Consider the following 23,038-nt stretch of genomic DNA (forward strand, 5'->3'; position numbering starts at 1 on the left):
TGCTGATTTGTGATCCTAATAGAAAATATTTAACATGCCTGATGTTTTACTAGAAAAATAATTTAATGCTGAATGTGTAATTTAAATCTTTGCACAATTGAACAAAGTAGTTTGCCAGTTTTATTGATGTTCACATGGTTGATGTGTGCACTTTATTTTGAGATTCATTATTTGAAGATTATTTTGTATTCTAAAATTAGGTAGGCATAGTGTGGTTTATAGTACTGTATCTAAAGTTTTAATTACATATGCATATACAAAAACACATATTTAAAATGGTTTACATGTTTATACATATATTTTTCTGAAACGTATTGTGTAAGGTGTTGATGATTCTGCAGTTTCTCATAATGGAATACCATTTGCACTTTTTTTTTTGTTTGCCGGGAAAGTTCAAATGGGACTACAGTTAAAATTCTTACAAAAACGAATGTAGAAGAACAACATATTAAGAAAGTAAAAAAAAAAAATCACAACTTCAGTTTGTACAGCATGAACTTATACATACAGCAAACAAATATTTGGACAAAAGTTGAAAAAAATGTCATAGTTGAAAGAATTCACAAGTTGTAGTTCATAGAGATGACATTAAACGTACTGTGTAGTACATGCTTTACTTCATAGAGATGACGCTAAAAATCACTAAGTACACACTAGAACAGAGATGGCTAGATAACATAGCCTCAGCAAAATTATATTTGTTATTTTATCTAAGAACGAAATTGACTATGTTCATAGAGAAGGAATTAGTAAAAATATTTCCAGTTCCTCCATGTTTTTAACCACCCTCGAGGTATGAAGTGTGACATACCACTTTTATCATCATGAAAGTTTGAGGTCTGTCTTTCATCTGCTGTAGTCATTATGAGTGATGCCACTGCAGAATTGTGTGTGTGTCTATTAGGAGGAAAAAGATCATTGAAGCAAGACATTTAATTTGCCAGACAAAGCTAATAAACTTCTGGGTAAGCAGAGCTTTATGTTTGAAAGATGCTGTGGATGTGGTGCTCTCAGATTTTAGTAATGCATTTCATACTTTGCTATGTAAATAATTAGCAAACTTGAAATTATTTCTGAGGTGGTGAAATATTGTGTGGATAGTAGGGTACAGTGGATGGTAATAACACAGATAAAAACTATGAAATCAGTGAGCTGAAAGTTTGAATGTATTGTGATAATGCACCAATGATATAGGGTGAAGCATTTCTCATAGTAAATTAGACAATCTTCTCTGAGAAGAGACACTGTAAAAGTGAACCATAAAATTTGGGTTGTATCCTGTGTTTAGTTATGCAGTCTCTGATCTGCCTGAAACTTAAGAAGCTGTTCCTTCCATGCCCCAACCAGCACAGGCTTTTGTTGGAAGTAAACACTGTGCACTGATGTAGGTATGTGTGTGGCTTCCATTTATATTCCCTGTTGTTGCACATGTTTTCATGTCTCACACTCCCCTAGAGAAGGTTTTTACTGTGCAAGTAGTAAAGCTTTCTTTTGTGTTTCTTTGTTACTTTTGTTTGATATAGAAGTTTGTCTAAGATGTTTCTGATCTTTGATGTTGCTAAACTGATTAATTTAATACCGTTGATTGTGGTAAACATAATGCCCCTGAAGATAAGATTGTAAGCATCTTGGTTCACACCCAGCAACTTACTGTACAAGTTAGAAAATTAAAACATTATCATTGTGATACTTTATGTCGCTCTTTAACTTGTCCCTGTGGTTATTGAGCAGCCTGATGTGTCTTCCATTTCAGAAAGTACTTTACATTTACTGGGGAGGATGTCATATAAATATGCAATTACTCGAGTGACTTGGCAATCAGCACTCTTTTTTAAGCATAACCTTGGCTCATATACCCACTTTCTCGAATCCTGTGTAGAGATTTTTATTTATTTATTTGTTTTTTTTTTGTTTGTCTTTGCAGAACAGGAAAGTCCAACTAGGCAAAAATCTATTTTCAATAAAGGCCTGAGAGAAAAAATCTCTACAGTGAATTTACATGCAGTAGATAAGGTAGCAAATGATATGACAAGATTCTAAAGGAAATTATATGACAAGATTCTAAAGTTTAGAACCAGTTGTTATCAAAAGTTAAAACTGATGAATTACTGGGTCTTCATGATGCACAGACTACAGCCTTTGCCCACTTTACAACTACTAGAGTAGCTGTAACTGTTATGTAGTAGCACCTGGAATTTTAGCCTGTGGACAAAGTGTTGATTTTGGACATATACTTTTTGAAGTATGGTATATATTTTAGCAGTTTAATTTATTATTTTATGCTTGTGTATGAGAAGAACAATATTTAACCAAAATTGGTGTGGTTTGATCACATAGGTGAAGATAGCATGGGTAAATCCTGGGTATTACTCGCACCTGAATATGACTTAATGTTTATGCTGTCACATTATTAAAGAAACATATTTCTTACTTTTTATATACATTATTTGAATGGACTTCATTCGCCCACTACCTCTTCTGTTGTCTAGTGGCAGCAGAGTCATATATTACACACGAGTTTGTGTATCCAGTCACTTGCATAGTACATTATTTAAATGCTGTTACTTCCTATTTTTAAATTGTTATGTATTTATCTGCCCCACAGAGCAGTATTGGGTGTATGGGAGGGCAGGATACTCTGTTTTTAGATGATACTTTTTGATTGTAGATTCACTGTGTAGTAATGGGAAGAAAATGCTAACAAAAGCTTCTTTAGTGGGCTGCAGTCATAGTTTCTACATGTTGATGTTTGTTTTGCAACCAGACTTATTTATGTTAGCAATTCTAGTTTTACAACAGACATTATCCTGTGTTTGAATACTAATTACTTTTTGTTTTATTATTGCATATATAAAACATATCTAAGTAATAAGTATTAGGAAAAAAAATCCTTAACCAGAGTGCATAAACAGGTTCAGCAGCGTCCAGTAATTTGTAAGAAACTCCGCCTATTTTAAGATGGGGCAAGTAGAATGGAAGAATAATGTACTGTTTTTATTTGGTAACTGAATGCTTTCTTGAGAGAGTGGAGCTAAAATATAATTGACTAAGATGACTTTGTGTTACATTAGCAGTCTTTACAGCCTATATTTTTGTTTTCTGGCAGTTGTTAAGTGGGATAGGATTTAGTTCAAGAACTCTGTTATTCCTTAGCTTAGGCAGGTGTGTGTGTGTGTGTGTGTGTGTGTGTGTGTGTGTGTGTGTGTGTGTGTGTGTGTGTGTGTGTGTGTGTGTGTGTGTGTATATATATATATATGTGTGTGTGTGTATATGTATGTATATATATATATATATATATATATATATATATATGTGTGTGTATATGTATGTATATATATATATATATATATATATATGTGTGTATGTGTATATATATATATATATATATATATATATACTATATACACACAGGGCGGCACAGTGGTGCAGCGGTTAACGTTGTCGCCTCGCAGCAAGAGGTTCTCCGGTTCGATTCTCGGCTGGGGTGCCTTCTGTGTGGAGTTTGCATGTTCTCCCTGTGTTTGCGTGGGTTTCCTCCGGGTACTCCGGTTTCCTCCCACATTCCAAAGACATGCATCTGGAGCGTTTCTCCCCGGGCCTCCACTGAAAACAGGCTCTGTGGAACCTAGTCGGACATTCCCGGTCAACAAATGTTAAATAAATAAATAAAATAAAATAAATATATGGGTGTGTGTGTGTATATGTGTGTGTGTGTATATGTATATATATATATATATATATATGTGTGTGTGTGTGTGTGTGTGTGTATATATATATATATATATATATATATATATATATGTATATATATATGTGTGTGTGTGTGTGTATATATATATATATATATATATATATATATACATGTGTGTATATATATATATATATATATATATATATATATATATATATATATATATATATATATATATATATATATATATATATATATATATATATATATATATATATGTGTATGTGTATGTATATATATATATATATATATATATATATATATATATATATATACGCATGTGTGTTTGTGTATGTATGTATAAACTCACTGTCCCTGCATAGAATATTATAGTAATTTCTATCTAAGGTAGCTTTCCAATTATTTTTTATTTTTGCTGGTATAGTTTTATATTTTGGATATAAGAAGCTTATGTTTTTGTTTTTGCTTGCTCCCAATTTCAGTAAACCTAATTCAGAGTTCCTCTAAATGATAGTGGTAAGGTAGAAATACTCTTTCTTTTTTAAGTGCCGAATGATATTTATGGTAAACCTGTGAAAGTGCTACATTGTTGCCTTATTGTCTGGTAATAGTGTATTCCAACTAGTTACACTGCTGCTACTGTATATTCTGTTTCTGTAAGTTAAACATACATTGTAAAGTGCAGAATTATATTTATGGTAAACTGGTGAAAGTGCTACATAGTTGCAATATTGCCTGGTAATAGGATATTACTGACTGCTGCTGAATAAGACTGGTTGCAGAGTCTGAATGTATTTCTTTTGATGACTGCTGATAGGCTTTGTTCACTTGCTCTGCTTTCTGTACAATATTTATGATGGTTGTCCTTATTTTATTGCTTTTAGTCTTACATTCTTTCCTTTTCTCTTCTTTGCAACTTTTAGGGCCACTGAGGATCTGATCGCTTTGCCCCCCCCCCCCCCCCACACTTGTGTGAGCAAGGAATCCTCTCACTCCAGCTAAAAGCAAAGAAAACTCAAACCAGCAGTCATCCAAACACAGACTGCAGCCCAAGGTTTAACTCTAGGAGCCTTGTTGTTGCCACTTGTGTAGTGTAGGTGCCAGCTTTTGTGACTACTGTTATGCCTTGCTAAAATCTGTTACAGTCAGCTAGAGTGCATACCCCAGGGGCAATCCGCTGCAAATCTTTTTCCTCTTAACCCCCCTACCCCTTTCATTTATTTCACTGTTGATAATTTGTTGTATGTTAAGGTATTTAGCCCCTCTCTATAGTCATAGCCTCCAGTCCCTCCTCCTTCACTAAACACCAGACAGAGGTGCAAAGTCTCCAGCTGCTTTTACCTTTTGCTACATTGTGTGCAGCAAACAATGAGCAAAGGGGAATACAAATATAAAAGAGAATAAAATGTACCATTGTAGACTAGTAAGCAGCATATAACCTATACCTGTGGTGTACTCCTACACAGTTTTTCTTGGAGAAACCTTCCAGTCCTTGAACAAGGGTACCTGTATGTTTACCTTATTTCCTTGGCTGTCCTTTGATAATTAGCTAGGTTAGCAGAGTGCCTTGGATTCTCCCCTGCTACTTTTAAATTCCAATTGATGGTCCCCCCCCCCCCACCACCACCAAGTGATTGCCCAGGTACAACACACCAAAGGTTTTAAAAACCCTGGATGCCATATTTGCTCTAATTGCAGCTGAAAGCCCTCCAGGCATAAGTTCTATCTGGAAGATGTAGCCCCACTTCGCTCAACTCCCACCCCCCCATATCATTACCTTTATACCTATCCATACAACCACACCCCCTCTACTTCCTGTTCTCATTACCTCCCTTCTTTGCTCCTCCCCACACATACCTACTATCCACTATCAAAGACTACTGTACCTTACTGTCACCCCTTCCTTTCATCCTCTGTTCTACATCCCATAAAGTGACATGTCTCTTACAACTCAAACTATACTCTTACCTTCTCTACTTCTTCTATTCTATCACCTCACCTCCTATCACTCACAATTACCTACTCCCATCCCTCAAACACCACTCTTAACTCAAGTACTACACCACAACCCTATCTACTCATTTGTCCCTCCATCCTCCCCCCCGCCACTGCCATTCCTAAAATAAAAATATCTCCCCCCTCCCCTTTAAAACAAAAAAAAAACAAAATACTTACTCAAATTTAAACCTCATTACACACCTCTACTTCTATCTGGTGACATTCATCCTAACTCAGGCCCTACAGACACTACCCTGAACAATAACCCCCCCCCTGTATCTAAACCTGCCAACCCCTCCAACCCACAAAAAACAAGTACAATTCTGCTCTATCAACGTCAGGAGCCTTGTAAATAAAGTTCAAGAACTCCAAAGAACTCCATGCTTGGATAGCTAACTATTCTCCTGACATAAGTTACCCTAACTGAAACATGGTTAAACCTACACCATCTGGACAGTGAAATCATCCCTCCTGGCTATAATATCCTTAGATTAGATCAACTTAAAAGAAGAGGAGGAGTCTCCATACTCTACTCCAGTTGTCTCTCCCAAATCAGTCCCACACTAGACTTACCCTTCTTCTCACCAGCTGAACTCCTACTGACCAACTTCAAACGTAACAGTTTCAACACCAAAACTATCGCAGCAATCTATATCCCCCTTTTGATAATATCAACATATTTGAGAACATCCTATCTCACCTCTCACATACCATCCACAATGAAATAGTTATACTAGGAGATGTAAATATTGATTGGCTTACAATACAAGCTCCCAACACTACTTCCTGTATAAACCTACATGGGTTTGAGCAGCTAATCACAACCCCAACCTACATTAATAAATCTCACCTACCTAGCTCTCTTCTTGACTGGATATTGGTCTCCCACCCTTATCATAACTCCCAAACCCTTCCAAATGCCCTCAGCGACCACTGCCCTATAACAGTTACCAGACGTACTCCCCAACTTACCAAACCTAACAAATTTATTAGCACCAGCTCACTTTCGCATTTCTGTCCTAACTTTTTTATTCACCAACTCTCCAAAATTAACTGGTCTTACCTCACCACTCTTCCTTTAGATGAAGCTGTCCACTCCTTCAACACTACATTCTTAACTGCATTGCTCCTCTTCGCATGATTAGAATCAAATCTAATACTGCTCCCTGGCTCACTAAATCTACCAGAACCCTTATGAAAGACTGGGATAGGATTTGGAAAATGTGGAGTAAAACTAGGACCCCTTCTCTTCTTCAGAAATCTAAAGAACTCAGAAATAAAATAAAAAAAAAATAAAAAAAATCATCTATTATGACAAAATAAACTTCTACGCCAATCCTCCCTCTACTCTCAAATCAGACCCAAAGAAATTCTGGAGCTCTATTAAACAGACTCTTCATCCAGGAAACCCTTCCTCTCCTAACCCATGTCCCAATGCAACACCTGAAGACATAGCCAACAAATTTAACAATAATTTTATAAACTCGATAACCTCCGTAATAAATTCTCTCCCCCTCAGAAACACTAGCCCCCCCACAGACTCTATACTGCTTCCAAACCCTCCTAACTCCTTCCCTCTAAAAGAAGTATCAACTAACTATGTAAAGTCATTACTCTCTAAACTTAAACCTTGCTCCCCATCTGTTGACAAGCTACACTCTTACTTCCTGCAGATTGTCTCTGAACCTCTTACCTATCCTGTATCCATCTTAATTAACCGATCCATTTCTGAATCCTATGTTCCCACTGTATGGACGAATTTCTTTACTCTACCCATTCACAAAGGGGGCAACTCCTCTGACGTATCCAACTTCAGACTGATTGCCATACTCTCTCCATTCTCAAAAATCCTAGAGAAATGCATTCACAAGCAGGTAATGCATTATCTTCACTAGGAAAACCTTCTCACACCCACACAGCATGGTTTCCAAACTCCTATACAACTAGATCCTACCCACTTTAAGCATCTGCCTATTAACTCATTTTGCTCTAAGCAGCTTAAGTAATATTGTAACTAGTCACATTTTCTTCTGCTAATTGTTTTAAACCTTGTTTGTAACAACTCACATACTTGTCTGCCAATTGTTAATACTCTGTATAACTGAATTGCCTGAGGAGCTTTTTTTCTCTCCAGGTCTCTGCTTGTAAGATCCTATAGCTGATTGTTTGTTTTCTAGTCTTGAGGAGCTTTTCTCCCCGGGTCTCTGCTGAAAATGAGCCAAAAGCTCAGCCAGACTAACCCGGTTAACAAATGTAAAATAAATAAAGTGTGTATGTATGTATGTGTGTGTGTGTGTGTATGTATGTATGTGTGTGTGTGTGTGTGTGTGTGTGTGTGTGTGTGTGTGTATGTGTATATATATATATATATATATATATATATAGTATGTATACAGATATGGGAGCAGGTGTATGTTTTCATGTACACCCATGCGCATATGTATATAAATATATACATATAGTTTATTTTGTTTGTTTAGGTGATGTTTTCGTCTAATATATCATTAGTCAGAATATTGTTTGAGATATTTTAAAACTTGGATTTTTCAGGCATTGCATTGTATTAAGGCCAGTCTGTAAATTTAAACAAATATTATTTTATTTTCTGATCCAGAGACTGGATTGTTACCCTGAATGATTCTTGTTTATGAGCAAGTGTGTGTGTTTGTGATAAGTTTTCATTTTTAGAAGAATAAATGTTGATGAACTGGAATGTAGCTGAACTGGAATGTAGCTGAACTGGTATGTAGCTGAACTGGTCTGATTTATTAATGTCTTTTATACTGTTTTTATTTCAATGACATGGACGCGTAAGTAGGCCTTACTTAGCTGGTAGCTTAGAAGGTGTACCTGGCCTGTTGTAAGTAGGGAGATTTTTTTCATATGCCTATTTTTAACATATTATAGCCCTGCTATTCTTGCACTTTTTTAGTTTTGTAAGACTATTATTTCATTTTCATTGATCTGTGTGGAACAACACATTCATGTTGCTTTTGTTAATTTTTTGTAACATGCTATGGTTACGTGCAGTTGCTGCATTTTTTTTTGTACCGCCTACTAATTAATTACTTAATGAATTCTTGTACTGCTTAGGATTCTACCCAGGTGTTATGATTTATTATACAACGACCCCCCCCATTAATATTCAAAAAATGTGTATGCTGATTGGTCAGCGTGCACGTTGTAAATCAGAGTTATAGTAATGGAAAAAGGTCCGGTCGCCCGGACTTTTTCCATTACTATAACTCTACAGCAACGGAGAACGCAAGATATCCGTTGCTTCACACTGTCTCGCTATGTTAAACTCATCTAACGTAGCGAGACAGCATTAAAAAAAGCAACGGAGATTCTCAGTTCTTTTTTTAATGCTATCTCGCTATGTTAAACTTGTTTAACATAGCGAGACAGTTTGTAAAAAGCAACGGAGGTCTTGCTTTCTCCATTGCTTTTGCCCACAGCTCTGATGTACTGTGTAGGCATACGCATGCGCAGTACATCAGAACTGCCGCAGAATACCAGACAGCTGTGGAAGGGCAGGAAGGAGGCATTATACAATGCCATTATTTAAGAAAATTATTTTTTTTTCTTAAATAATGTCATTGTATAATAGCAATAACCCACTTCTGGGTGTGGGTAATGCTGGATTTACCTACTGTTGGCTTTGTTTGGTCACGAGGGCTTCACCTCATGACCAAACCACACCAACCGTGGGGAAATCCAGCATTACCCACACCCAGGCGTGGGTTATTGCTATATTAATACTACAGTTGTGGATAGGAAGGCTTACTAAACCAGTAAATCTTTTGAGGTGTAGTCACTGTAACAATAAAGCTACCTTACACATTGTGCTTTTTTGAGTTTCTTTCCTTTCTCTTTCTGCAAATATAGCAATCTGATGTTATTGTCTGTTAAATAGTACTTGGAACGTGTCATGAAATCGCCCATTGTTGTAAAACTGTTTCTTAAATAAGTTACTTAAAATGCCAGTTAAAATGTGTATGTTAAATTTTGTAACCGAAGCTCTCTCCCAGGACCTCCTCTTAAATGACAAACAAATGGAAATAAATACGTTTCTGTGGGTGTTAAGTGTCAAAGAAGCCTTTCCGCAGTATTTTTATCTGTTGTGATTTTTGGTGAGCCTGTTGTTAATCTTGTTCTTAGAATAATCATCACTTCATGTTTTCACTACACTACTTTTCTTCATTTTTATTCCGTTGTTTTTAATATACATATTTATACATGTTAAAATGTTTGGAATCTAGAAACTGCTTAATGCTTTTTGCTATAGAGAAGTTTGCTGTACAACTTTTTATATGTAAATCTGATCTATCATTTGATACAGTGATGAACAGAATAGGCAGAAGGTAAATTTATCTGTTGTTTTAACACACTCCCTCACTATTCATGTACACGTTTTTCTATATTGACTGAAAAATCCGGACGCTGAGGCATCATTTAAGTCATCCAGTCTGTCTGTTTTTTTTTTTTTGGTTGTTTTTTTTTTCCAGAAATGTTTCCTGTTCTTCCATTAAGCAGCAAAGCCATTCTTCTTTGGTACTTATGGAATGGTACTAAATTTCCCTGCCTTTTTTTTTTAATTTTAACCTTCTGTCATTTTATAGATACCATTGTTTGTGTACAGTGTCTTACAGTTGTTAAAGTAAATATTCCATGCCAGAAGTTTTATAGTGCTTTCAGAAAACAAATATTACTTTCATTTTGCATTGCCTGCAGGCTGTATGGAATAATTTCTTTTTAGAAGTCTCTGCTACATGCCTTCTTATTTTTACTGGAGCATTTTAGATTTAAATGGTACTTGGAAAAAAGTGTGTGAATTCAAGACTGCATGGGTCAGGCATAAGGTCATTGTCCTGAGAATTCAGGGTTACAGTGTGGGAAATCTGTTGGATATTTGGCACCTGCAGATTTACCCAGGAAAAAGTAGACTGACCTGTTGGGCCACATGTTACTTATTTGCTGTCAGAATATCTGTTTCTAATGGTTTCATTCACTCTTTGGAGCAAGTCCGTTTTTTTTTCCCACAGGGTGCTGACATTTTGTTTATTGTTGAGCTTGTTCTTTGTGCGACTTGCAGCACTTCTGCTGGCCATACAGGTGACAGTATGGTACTGTACTCTGTACTGAGCTTCACAGGCTACCTGCTCTGATGAGATAAGTCTATTATTAATCAGTAAGCAAGCTGTATAGAGTAACATTTTTGTTTTCAAATGGAAGGCCCAGCTTGCTTTTGAGAAGACCCAAACTTGAATATTGAAACCTTATGGAATCAGTTTAAATGCAGAAGGATAAGTCGGTGCATTGTACATGATTGCAGAGCATTGTTGAAGTTGTCTTGAGCAACGCCGTCATTATCTCATTTGTGTGGGATGAGTGTGCTTCATCTGACTGACTAAATGACCATGAACTACTCATACAATCTTTACTTTAGTTTGACTGGATTATGGAAAGTGCACTTTTTGGTGTCTGTTTGGGAAGGCCATAGGTAATGTTTGAAGCATGTGGGTTGTCAGTGTTGCTCACTTGGCTTATTTAGGTGATATTGGACTAACTGTTATGTCCTAGAGCAAGACTTTCATGTACTGACTCAGAGGCCTTTTAAACTGCATTGTTCATTTTACTTATCTCTCTAAGCATATTTGTGGCTGTTAAAATTGTCAGTGATTGTTTTGTTTTATTCTCTCTTTGCCAAGGTTTTCCACCTGCTTCTTTCACCTCGCTAATGCTCAAGCTTACTCTGCTCCACTACCTTACCACCAATTTCCAGCCACCCCCTCATAGTCTAGATGTGTACTTCCATAGCACCATATTCTTCAAACCAATACCATCACTTCCCTCCAGAAGACCATCATTAGCCTTGCTTCCAGTAGTAACACCTAATCTTGTTGACCATCCAAGAATATCTTTCAAACAGTTATAGGGGGCAATGATTAAGACAGTCCAATTACATCTCTACAACCAACCCAGTACCCTCCTAAAGTTTTCTAAGCCTAATTTACAACAAAGATAAAACCCAAGTTAAATAAGATGCTCCTAACTCAGATTATTTTATTGTTCCTCCTCACTCTACTAGCCTTCATCACTAATTATCAAATCCACCTCCTTCAGATACATAGGACTTCAACCAATCTTCACAAAGAATATCAACATCTACCCAACCTTCCTTTCTCCGTAACACCATATCTGATTTATCTATAATTATCTTAAAACTAAGTATCTAAATTTATGCTCAAATAACTAACCAAGACCAAAATATAACTGGACACAATATTCTCTCTGTAAAATATCAGTTCAAAAAATTAATGGAGAGTTTCACCGTAACCCTGGCCCTACAGTTCATAAAACCATCACTTCCAACCCCCAAATAAACCATTCACCTAATACATGTTGGCAAAAAAACAGAACCCAACTTACCTTACTAAATAAGAACCTAAGAAGTATATGCAACACAATTAATGGCGTACATGCCTACCTTGCCACATACACTCCTGATGTGGTCATAGCTATTGACATCTGGTTAAAAAATAAAGGATAATGAGACCCCACCCCCCGGATACAATATATTCAGGGATGGCAGGCAAAACAAGTGTGCAAGGGTTGTAGCAACTGTCTATAAAAGTTCCCTAACCATCACCTTACTCCCGCAGGAAATATGCAGATTTAACAGTGTTGAACTCCTAATAAAGTTCCTAAAATCAACAATAGGAAGTATTGGATATCCCAACAAATTAACCATGAAACTTTAATACCCGGAGACTTAAATATAGACTGGCAACTCATAATTTATACTACCCCACTGAATCCATAAACTTGTTCACCTTCAGACAGTTAATAACTACACCTGTTAGAATCAGTACAATTTCAGGGAGACCCTCAGCATTAGACTGGATTCTTACAAACAAACCACACAAACTGACAAAAGTGGGTTGCCTCTCAGATAGCATGCTATTAGAATTTGCCATAACCTAGATAAACATGTTATCTGTAATCAAATACAAAATATAACCAATTTCAGCAAAGATGTTTTCAGTGAAATACTAAAACAATATAACTGGACATTACTTAAAACAGTGTCGCTAGATACTGCTGTCGAACACTTTATTTAAGGTCTGTAAGAATATGTTATTAATCTAGCACCAGTGCATAATAAAAGAGTAAAGTCCAACCTTGCACCATGGCTTACAAAAGAAACAAAAAAATCATGATAAAAGCCTGGAAAAGTTCATATGAAATAGAAATCAAAATGCCTTCTAGCATTTTAGACATCTTAGAAACCTTGCACAACTCCATATCAAACGGTCTAAGCAAAAATACTATACCGGCCTACAAGACAAACATATAAACAGCCCAAAACTTTTTTGGTCATCACTAAATAAAGCACTCCACCCTGGTAAGACCACTACTCCCTTTCCAAAAACAGACAGTATGACAGACTCTATCCCCACATAGTTTAATTCCTACTTTATATACAATCAGTATTATCTCTGTTAGACACTAATATATGTCCCCCACACCCCTCTCCAATCAAAACCACCCACAGCTCTTCAGTTTTAGTCTAGTACCTACTTCCCTCATAAGGAAATTGATCCTTAAACTAAAACCTACTTCCATAGCTGTAGACCAACTACCACCAGACTACCTAAAAATGGCCACAGAAGTCACAGCCTTCCCTGTGTCCATACTAATAGGTCTGTAGCAGAAAAGTACATCCCATCATTGTGGAAAAAATCTTGCATCATATCACTGCAGAAGGGCTGCACATTTACAGTGCTTAATAACTACAGATGAATACCAATTATCTCCCCCTCTCCAAAATGGCAAAATGCAGCTATATGCATCTGATGCAGTACCTAACCTCAAATAACCTGCTTTCAGAAATGCAGCATGGCTTTAGGCCCCAGCACAGCACCACTACTGCTCTACTATACATTACCATTGTAGTAAACCCATAGAAACAATGGTCTGCTTGTGTCCACCATGTTATAGCTGTAAAGGCATTTGATACCATCTCCCACCATAAAATGCTCATTCAGCTTTCCTCAATAGGGCTTTCACAATACTCATTGTGGTTCTTTAGTTACCTGTCTGGAAGGCAATGTGCCTACTCATCCTTTCAATCAGTTACTACAGGTGTCCCTCAGGGCTCTATCCTGGGTCCTCTCCTGTTTAGTACAGTTTTTAATGACCTCCACTCACCATGCTAGTTTAGCTCAGTATGCAGATGACTCGGCATTAATGTGTGCCACCTCAACAATAAACAAGCTCTTTCTCCTCTTTAGAAACCTGGCTCTGAGTCAAACTTCCTTCTCAACCCCAAGAAAACTAAGTTAATGTGTTTTTATTTATTTATTTATTTATTTATTTTTTTTTACCTCAAAAGGTTGTCAAAATCAAAAACAAAGTCAGCAAATAATACTGTCATTGAAACTGTAACTCACAGTAAACTTCTAGGAGTTATAATAGATGACAGTGTCAAAAATGATCAGCATATACTACGCACAATTAAATCTATGCAGCAGAAACTAGGCTTTCTTTATGTAGGATCAATGGATTCCTTACAGATACTGCAACAAAAACTGTAGCCACCACCATCTTGTTGCCGACTCTCTTATGTACTACTCCTATCCTAACGGACTGTAAATGCTAATAAAATAAAGAAACTTGCCTCCTGCTACAGTAAAATAGATAAGTTTACCACCAATCTCCCCAGCAGTTTTTATACTTAACTGCTGCTGCTTGTACAATCCACTAAGTTGCATGTGGGCTTTCTCTTTAGTAACTTCCAGCTCTGTAAAGTCTTGGAAATGTAACTACTCTGTGCTTAACGGGAACTTAGTATAATGCAATGCCAGCTAATGGAGCTTTTCTTCCCGGGCCTCTGCTTAAAATGAGTATTACCCAGTCGGACTTTCCCAGTGGGAACTTAGTATAATGCAGTGCAAGCAAATGGAGCTTTTCTTCCCGGGCCTCTGCTGAGAATGAGTGCTACCCAGTCGGACTTTCCCAGCAAAGACAAATAAGTAAATAATTTTAATTAAGATCAGGAGTCCATGATGTTAGAGCTCTGTATTTGGGGGTGGGAGTACTGATATTGTACTTGCACACTAGGAGGCAGAGTGAGCCTGTTACCATTTGACAGAAGCAGGGACAGACGAATATCTGTGCAGCAGTGTGGCATAGGATATCCTCGCTGTGGTCTCATGCCTGTCACCATCTTAGCGCAAGAAATCTGGGCAAAGCATAAAGTAATGGGGAGGTCCAAAAATAAGGACATGTTTTAAGTATTGCTCTTAAACTTAGGAAGGTGCTTGAATAACAGGTTTAATGTTGGCATGAATAACAGGTTTAAGGTTTAATTTGGCATGTATTTTCTGAATGGTAAAAAGTCTGAAACTCAAATGTGTGTCATTTAGTAACTTTCAATCCTAAGTGATTTGCCAGAAAACAGACCAAAAATTTGAGGCAAAAATCTGATCATTGAGAGGTATGCTAAATGGGATACCCCGTAAGTCACTTTTTTATGGGATGCATATTTCTTTTAAAGTTTTAAATTCACAAATCATAAGTTAAGAAAACAACATAACAGATTTCAGCAAATAATTCAAAATAATATGATTGAATTTGCAGTAAAGAATACATTTAATCAATTAATAGCAAGCCCTTTTTAAGCTCTGAATTATGATTGTCATAATAGAGCAAAGGTAGGCGACATGTGCCTATACAGTATAACTATAAAGTACAGAATGATCCTCCTCCAGTCCTTACCAAAAATATATCTAACACAAATTTAACTTTATTAAGATTTAGATAAATTAAACAGCATTACAGCAAAAATTAAAAAAAAAACTCCATCTTCTAAATCTGCAGGTGATACTCAGATACAGTCTGTGAAAGTTTAATTAAAAATCAAATGCCAGTGCATAACAATTGTTTTTTAGGGACTGCTTAAAGCTAGCCAGTATGAGGTACTCTCATTCTTTTGGGGAGAAGAATTCAAGAATGTTCCAAAAGTGAAGAGCATTGTAGCAAAAGTAACAGGCACCTGCAATTCCTTGGTATATTCTGTGAACCATTAGCAATCAAACAGAGGAGAAATGCATAGTATTTATAGTGGCAGTGGGACCAGGAGATCTTTCAGATAGGAGGGATTCTTATAATTTAGGAACAGGAACTGTAACAGATTGCCAGTACAGACTCCTGCAGTGATCTGTTGATTTTTATGCGCTGGAGATTATGTATGCTTCCACAGCAGCAGCAGCAGCAGTTGGAGTGCAGCATCTCCATGCACCCTTGTACCGCCTCAGTCTGGGCATTTTTATACAGAGTAAATCAGTTTGCTCCTGGCTGGGGTTTAAGGTCTTCGGCCCTCCCACCTACTGCATACCTTCCTCCGCCAGTTACGGGAAGGAGAGACACTCTAGTTACATCCTAGTACACAGACTTCAGTTGTGGAGGCCCTACATGCTGATACTCTCCTAATAGGTCACTGAGTTGTAGTTGTGGCTTAGGGGGCAACAACCCTAGCTCAGATGGTGATGCCTCTCTGACACAGCCTGGGTGTCATTTTGTGTCCTGGTTTCCACTGGAACAGTGAGAACAATCTACTCGCACCCTCCCATCTTTGTCCGGCCCTCTTCTGAAGAAGGTGCAACGTGTGTGTGTGTGTGTGTGTGTGTGTGTGTGTGTGTGAGCAGCTAATGGAGCTCAGGTTGCCTGCATTATAGTCAGTTTTTATCCTTCTGGTCTTTCCCAATCTCGCACCTCCCATCTTTGTCCTTTGTCCGGCCTCCCACCTATACCTTCCTCCGCCAGTTACGGGAAGGAGGTTGTGGCAGGGGCAACAACCCCAGCTCAGGATGGTGATGCCTCTGACACAGCCAGACTGCACACCCTCCCATCTTTGTCCCTTCTTCTGAAGAAGGTGCAACGTGTGTGTGTGTGTGTGTGTGTGTGTGTGTGTGTGTGTGAGCAGCTAATGGAGCTCAGGTTGCCTGCATTATAGTCAGTTTTTATCCTTCTGGTCTTTCCACACTCCTAGAAATCTCCCCACAAGACTATATTTCCCAATATTTAAATTGTGATTTTAATACACTCCTTAGTTCTGTAGACTGGTCCAACTCAGTATAACTAATCCCTCCACAGCACTGGACCTGTTCATTTCAACTCTTGTACCAGTTCAAGATTTCTCCCTGTTGAAATGTCAACTCTCGAAATGCTGAGTGCTGACAAGCCAAAAAAAAAAAAAGACTAAAACATAGTAGAAGAGGGAATTTCAAAAGTCGCTCTTCTCCTTTAAACTTCTTTTCGCAGGGGGGTGCAATCCCCCCCCAGACTTGTATATACCAACTCCGAGATTGCCATACCTCGGAGAGAGAAGGGAATATTTTTAGAAATGGCATCTCTGACTTGGCATACATGTCTGAGTTTTCGACCATTCAGCCTCTACATTTTGGGACTCACTGTGCTTGGCCCCGACATTTCAAATGGTTCCCATTTAAAATTCATTGTAACCAGTTACAAAAAGGGGGCTTAGAGTACAAATCTGTCCATGACTAATTTCAGAGATTAAGAACAAAATGAAATCCAGGGATGATGCATGGAAAGCTTGGAAGACTGACTCTGTCAATGCGCAACTGCATCAAGCCTAACTTAGTGTGAGAAAAGAATTTGTAATTGCTACCAACTCAGTCAAAACAACTTATCTTAGACAAAAACGGGCAGGAAACTGCTGTAAACCAAAATAATTCTGGAAAGATGTGACATAGATGACTAGTGCCTTTTCTAACAATCCACCAACCATTCACATTCTTCCAGTCCTTTTTCCTTTATCGGTAATAATGCGCATTTCTTCCATTAACATTATAGTCAATATTTTTTTCTCCGCACGGCCCTTCATCAGCCTTTCTTGACAGCTTCCCCCATCTCTGAACTGTACCCCCTAGCCTCCTATGCTACAGCCTTCCACTTCACATAAATGTTGGCCAAACTAAATCTTTACTCCAAATAGTAAACATTGGTTGTGCTAGGCTCTCCAAGCAAAATCCTGCATTTTTAAAGCTTGCCACAGAAAACATTGCTAAACTTCCTGAGCTATGGCTTCAGTCTCTCCCTACCTACTGTATCTGTCCCCCAGCTTTCAAACACACACATGATGTCCTTCAAGGATGCATCTGCAGTCATAACATATGGGTTGTCCTGCCTCAGGCAGCCCTTCGGTCGGCCGGATTCCAAAGTCTGGGTCTGGCCTCGGCTGATGTCGCACTTTCCCCGACGTCAGAGCGTCTGGGGTATAAAAACATCAGCCAATGCCATTTTCCTCAGTCTTTCTTGCCGCGTGGTGCCAGAAGCAGAAGCAGTTCGCAAGTGCCGGTCGGTCAGCTCCTGTGATTCAGCTACTGAAGACTTCGAAAAAGCTAAGTACCCCGTTGGGGACTCTTTCTTGCCTCAGCCGATGTCAGATAAAATAAATAATTGTTTAACTTGTGGGAAACAAATACCTCATAAGGATTTCCACTCTTACTGCCTCCCTTGCTTAGGCCCAGACCACGACGTCTCGGCCTGTTCAGCCTGTGCTTCCTTCAACCAACGAACTCATAGACGTCGGTCGGAGTTTGCAGAGGAATTCTTTGGGGCTACTTTTGCATATAAGATGCCGTCGGAGACTCCGACTTCGCATTTGGTGAAAAAACGGAAGGACAAGGACCGACACTCGCGGCCCATGGTTTCAGCTGAAACCACGGTTAGGCCTACCGCGAGTGTCTTGGTTTCGGCCGAAACCGAGTCCTCTGTACTTCCTTTAACCGAATCCACTCAACCGACCACCGCGGCCCTGGAGGCCCTGGCTGAGTCGGCTACTGAGCTACCTACTGAAACCAGTGTCCAGGAAATGTCCGACACCATTCCTTTGGATAAGTCTACTCCTGCACGTGGTGCAGCCAGACCCCCTGCTTCCATGTCCATTAAGGCTTTTTCCAGGGCTAAAGCTGCTAAACTTGCTAAAGCTTTGCCTCCCAAGACTACCTCTCAGAGACCTTCTTCTGGTTCTCAGATCCTCAGCCTTGCAGAGGATCTTATCTCTTTAATTAGAGGTTCTCAGCCTCACCCAGACAGGGGCTCTCAACCACCACCAGACAAAAGGCCCAGGACTGAGCCCTCTGACCAGCACTCTTCAGATGAGTCTACGGATGGATCTGTGTTGTCAGATCACCAGGAGGAGGCTTATTCGGCCTACGAGGATTCTGATGCTGAAGAATCTATCTCTTCGGCCTCCCCTCCTGAAGAGTTTTCTTTTGGTGAGACACTACACTCTATGAGAGAACTTTTTCAATGGCAGGGTCAGGAATTTTCTGATTCTAGAAAGAGATTAAGGACCTTTTTACATTTACCTCAGCATAGGCCCTTAGCTATACCTCCTGTTCTGAATGTTATTGATGACGTGTACAATGATGTTAGTACAGCCCCTGATTCTCTCCCTCCGGCTCCGGCCAAACCTGATAAATACTACAGGGTCCTGGATTCTCATCTACATCTGTACAAGGCCCATTCTGCAGACCCAGATACTATTTCTCAGGGCCCAAAAGGGGTTGCAGCTGCCACTGCCAAAAATCCTCTACCTTCTGAAAGGGAGTCTAGAGCTTTAGAGAGATGGGGAAAGAAGGTATATACTTCTGCAACTCTTTCCTTGAGGGCATTAAATTGTCAATTTCATATGATACAGTACCAAGAGTATTTGTTAGATGAATTGCATAAGAAGCTTTCCTCTTCTGAACCCCTTGACCGTAAATCCCTTCAGGATCTGGTACATAACTCACAGCAGGTTAGTAATCATTTTTTGCAGTGTGGTTATGATGCACTGGAAGCTTCATGTAGGTCAGCTATGACTGGGGCAGTTATTCGTAGGCATGCCTGGTTTAAGGAACAATCTTTACCAGACCATGTTAAAGCTAAACTCCTGGATGCTCCAATGGAAAAACAAAAATTATTTGGTTCCTCGGCTCAGGAGGTCTTAAAGAAGTTTGAAGAAAAGGCAAAATCTGTGCAAACAGTTAAGGACTTTCTGCAAGTACAACCACCGAGATTCAGCAGAAACTGGCCTACTAAGAATTGGTCCTTTCCAGACTCGGACAGATCCCAGAGGGGCAGGAACAGGCATCCCAGAGGTAGAGGGCAAGCTAGAGGCTCCTACAGAGGCCGTCAGTGGCAACCTACCAACCAGAGAGGTAGTGCAGGAACAGCAACAACAACTACCACACCTGGACAGACTCAATGACTTTCCTTTGATTTCGCCGACCAGGGCTCAATTGGAAGCACCATTGGGCGGAAAGCTTTCTTTATTCTCAAAAAACTGGCATTACATTACAAGGGACACATGGACACTGCAAATAATAGACAAAGGATACAGGTTCCACTTCCACACTTTGCCAAGAAAAAACGGAATGCCAAACCTTCCACCAAATCAGAGGGCAGAGGCTTTAAAGCAGATCAACAACTTAATACAAATGAAAGCCATAGAAAAGGTACCTCTTTCAGAACAAGGCCAAGGATTTTACTCCAGATTATTCCTTGTGCCAAGAAAAGAAAATCAATGGAGGCCTATTCTCGACCTGTCTGCACTGAATACTTACCTCATTGTGCCAAAATTCAAGATGCTGACCCTACAGCAGCTTCTTCCCATGCTGGGCAAGGAGTCTTGGCTGATGACTCTAGATCTCAAGGAGGCATACCTGCATGCCCTATTCGGCAAAGTTGCAGAAGACACCTCAGATTTCTTGCAGGATCAGAGCATTATCAATTCTCAGCATTGCCCTTTGGCTTATCTAATGCGCCCAGAGTATTCACGAAATGCCTGGCATCAGTAATTGCACACTGCAGACTTCAGGGGATTCAAATCTACCCATATCTGGACGACTGCCTTATACAAGCGGACAACAAGAAAAATTTGATAAAGGACTTGGACTATGCCATCCACCTATTACAGGCCTTGGGATACACAGTCAACATCCAAAAATCAAGACTTGTTCCATCCCAAAGGATAACCTTTTTGGGTGCAGATCTAGACACAACCACCCAAATGGCCTTTCTCACAGAAGAAAAACAGAAACAACTTCCGGATTACTTCTTGAATCTGACAAGATCAGCTAACTGCAAGGAAAATCCTGCAGGCCCTGGGTTACATGGCATCCTGCATAATTCTGATTCCACAGGCCAGGCTGCATATGAGAAAATTACAATGGTACCTAAGGAGTGTATGGTCTCAGCACAGTCACAGTTTGGAAACTTTGATACCAATCATTCCTTGCCTTCAAAAGGAATTTCTGTGGTGGGCCCAAGCCTGCCAGTCCAACAGAGGGTTGCCTTTCAACAAACCAAAAACAAAATAAACCATCACCATGGACGCTGGCCTATGGTCTCAAGGGCAGCTGCGCATGCACATAAACCAAAAGGAAATGCTGGCAGTGATGCACGCAATCGAGGCCTTCAAACCTTTCCTCCATCAAGGCCACCTGTTAATAAGGACAGACAACACCACAGTCATGTGGTACATAAACAAGCAAGGAGGCACGCATTCCTACCCTCTATGCAGGCTGGCCATGAATCTATGGGAACTATGCTTGAAACTCAATATCCAACTACAGTCCCAGTTCGTGCCAGGGAAAGAAAATGCACTGGCAGACAGCTTTAGCAGAACTACCATGGATGCACACGAATGGATGCTGCACCCAGACATCTTTCTACTCATAACACAAGCATGGGGAAAGCCGGAGATAGATCTGTTCGCCTCGCCCCACAATCATCAACTGAAGACATTCTGCTCAAGGACATACCACCCACAAGCTTGGAGGGTGGACTCTCTCTCTTTCAGCTGGAAAGCTCTAAAAGCCTATGCCTTCCCACCTCTCCCATTAATGTCCAAGGTTTTACTGAAGATCAGGGCAGAACAGCCAAGAGTGATTCTGATAGCTCCAGACTGGCCAAGGCAGCACTGGTACCCACTATTGAGGAGCATGTCACAGACAAAACCGTGGCCTCTCCCCCTATGGCCACTTCTTCTGATGCAGAACAATTTCAAGATCATGCATCCCAACTTGAAAACATTGCAGCTAACTGCCTGGAAGATTCCATAAACCCCCCTCAAAATAGCTTATCACAGAGAGTAAAGGACATTATTATGGAAGCTCGCCGTCCTTCCGCAAGGAGGACATACTCAGAAAAATGGAAAAGATTTCTCATTTGGAACACAACAAAAGGCTTAGATGTGACAGTGGCGAGCATGGCACATATTCTGGAATACTTAGCAGAATTGTTCCACAATGGCCTGTCCTATTCTTCCATTAAGATTCATGCCTCAGCAATTTCAGCAGAATACAATGTTGATCCACCTATCTTCTCGCATCCTCTCCTCAGGCAATTTCTGAGAGGAATCAAAAACATCAATCCTCCAAGGAAACCACCTTTACCTACTTGGGATCTCAACTTTGTGCTGGAGAAACTAACACTTCCTCCCTTTGAACCAGCAGCATCGGCGGATCTGCAGTTTCTGTCTTGTAAAACTGCATTCCTTCTGGCCATAACTTCAGCAAGAAGAGTATCTGAGTTACAAGCTTTAATGGCAGTACAGCCATTTCTTATCTTCCATCAGGACAGAGTTTCATTGAGAACCAATCCTACTTTTATGCCAAAGGTGGTATCTAGGGTATCCTTGAACCAAGCTATTCACTTGCCTACATTCTTCCCAAATCCACAAAATAAAGGGGAAAAACTTCTACACACTCTGGATATACACAGACAACTACGCTACTACTTGGACAGAACTAAAAGTTACAGAAAGACTGACCAACTCCTTGTAGCATATGCTGCTGGGGTACAAGGAAAAGCTATTTCCAAACAGACAATTTCAAAGTGGATAGGAAATTGCATTCGATTTTGTTACTCCTTTCATGGAAAGACTGTTCCTGCAAACATTAGGCCTCATTCCACGAGGGCCACAGCCACCACTACAGCCTTCCTAAGAGGGGTGGTCTCCAAGGACATTTTAGAAGCTGCTACATGGAGCTCAGTGCATACATTTGCCAAACATTACAATTTACCTTTATACTCCAGATCCAGAGCAGGTTTTGCTACAGCAGTCCTGCAGGGTATCTTAACTACACCATCCTTTTCTTAGTACCTCCTCCCCCAGATTGGCTATGACTGCAGATGCATCCTTGAAGGACATAGTACAGTTTTGTACCTACCATAAATGTAGATATCCAATAGGTATGCATCTGCATTCAGGTTTACCCTCCCTCCTTCCCCTCTGTGGTATTCCTA

At 39.5% G+C, this 23,038-nt stretch overlaps 1 protein-coding gene across 2 annotated transcripts in view; it reads left to right on the top strand.

Annotated features, from left to right (window-relative positions):
- Positions 1–23,038, top strand: part of TMEM181 (transmembrane protein 181) — a 1,372,946-nt gene that overhangs the window by 224,742 nt on the left and 1,125,166 nt on the right. The gene's annotated exons all lie outside the window — the stretch shown is intronic.

Source organism: Protopterus annectens, chromosome 1.part0 (assembly GCF_019279795.1).
Source record: "Protopterus annectens isolate FY-2018-M chromosome 1.part0, PAN1.0, whole genome shotgun sequence".
Classification (NCBI taxonomy): domain Eukaryota; kingdom Metazoa; phylum Chordata; order Ceratodontiformes; family Protopteridae; genus Protopterus; species Protopterus annectens.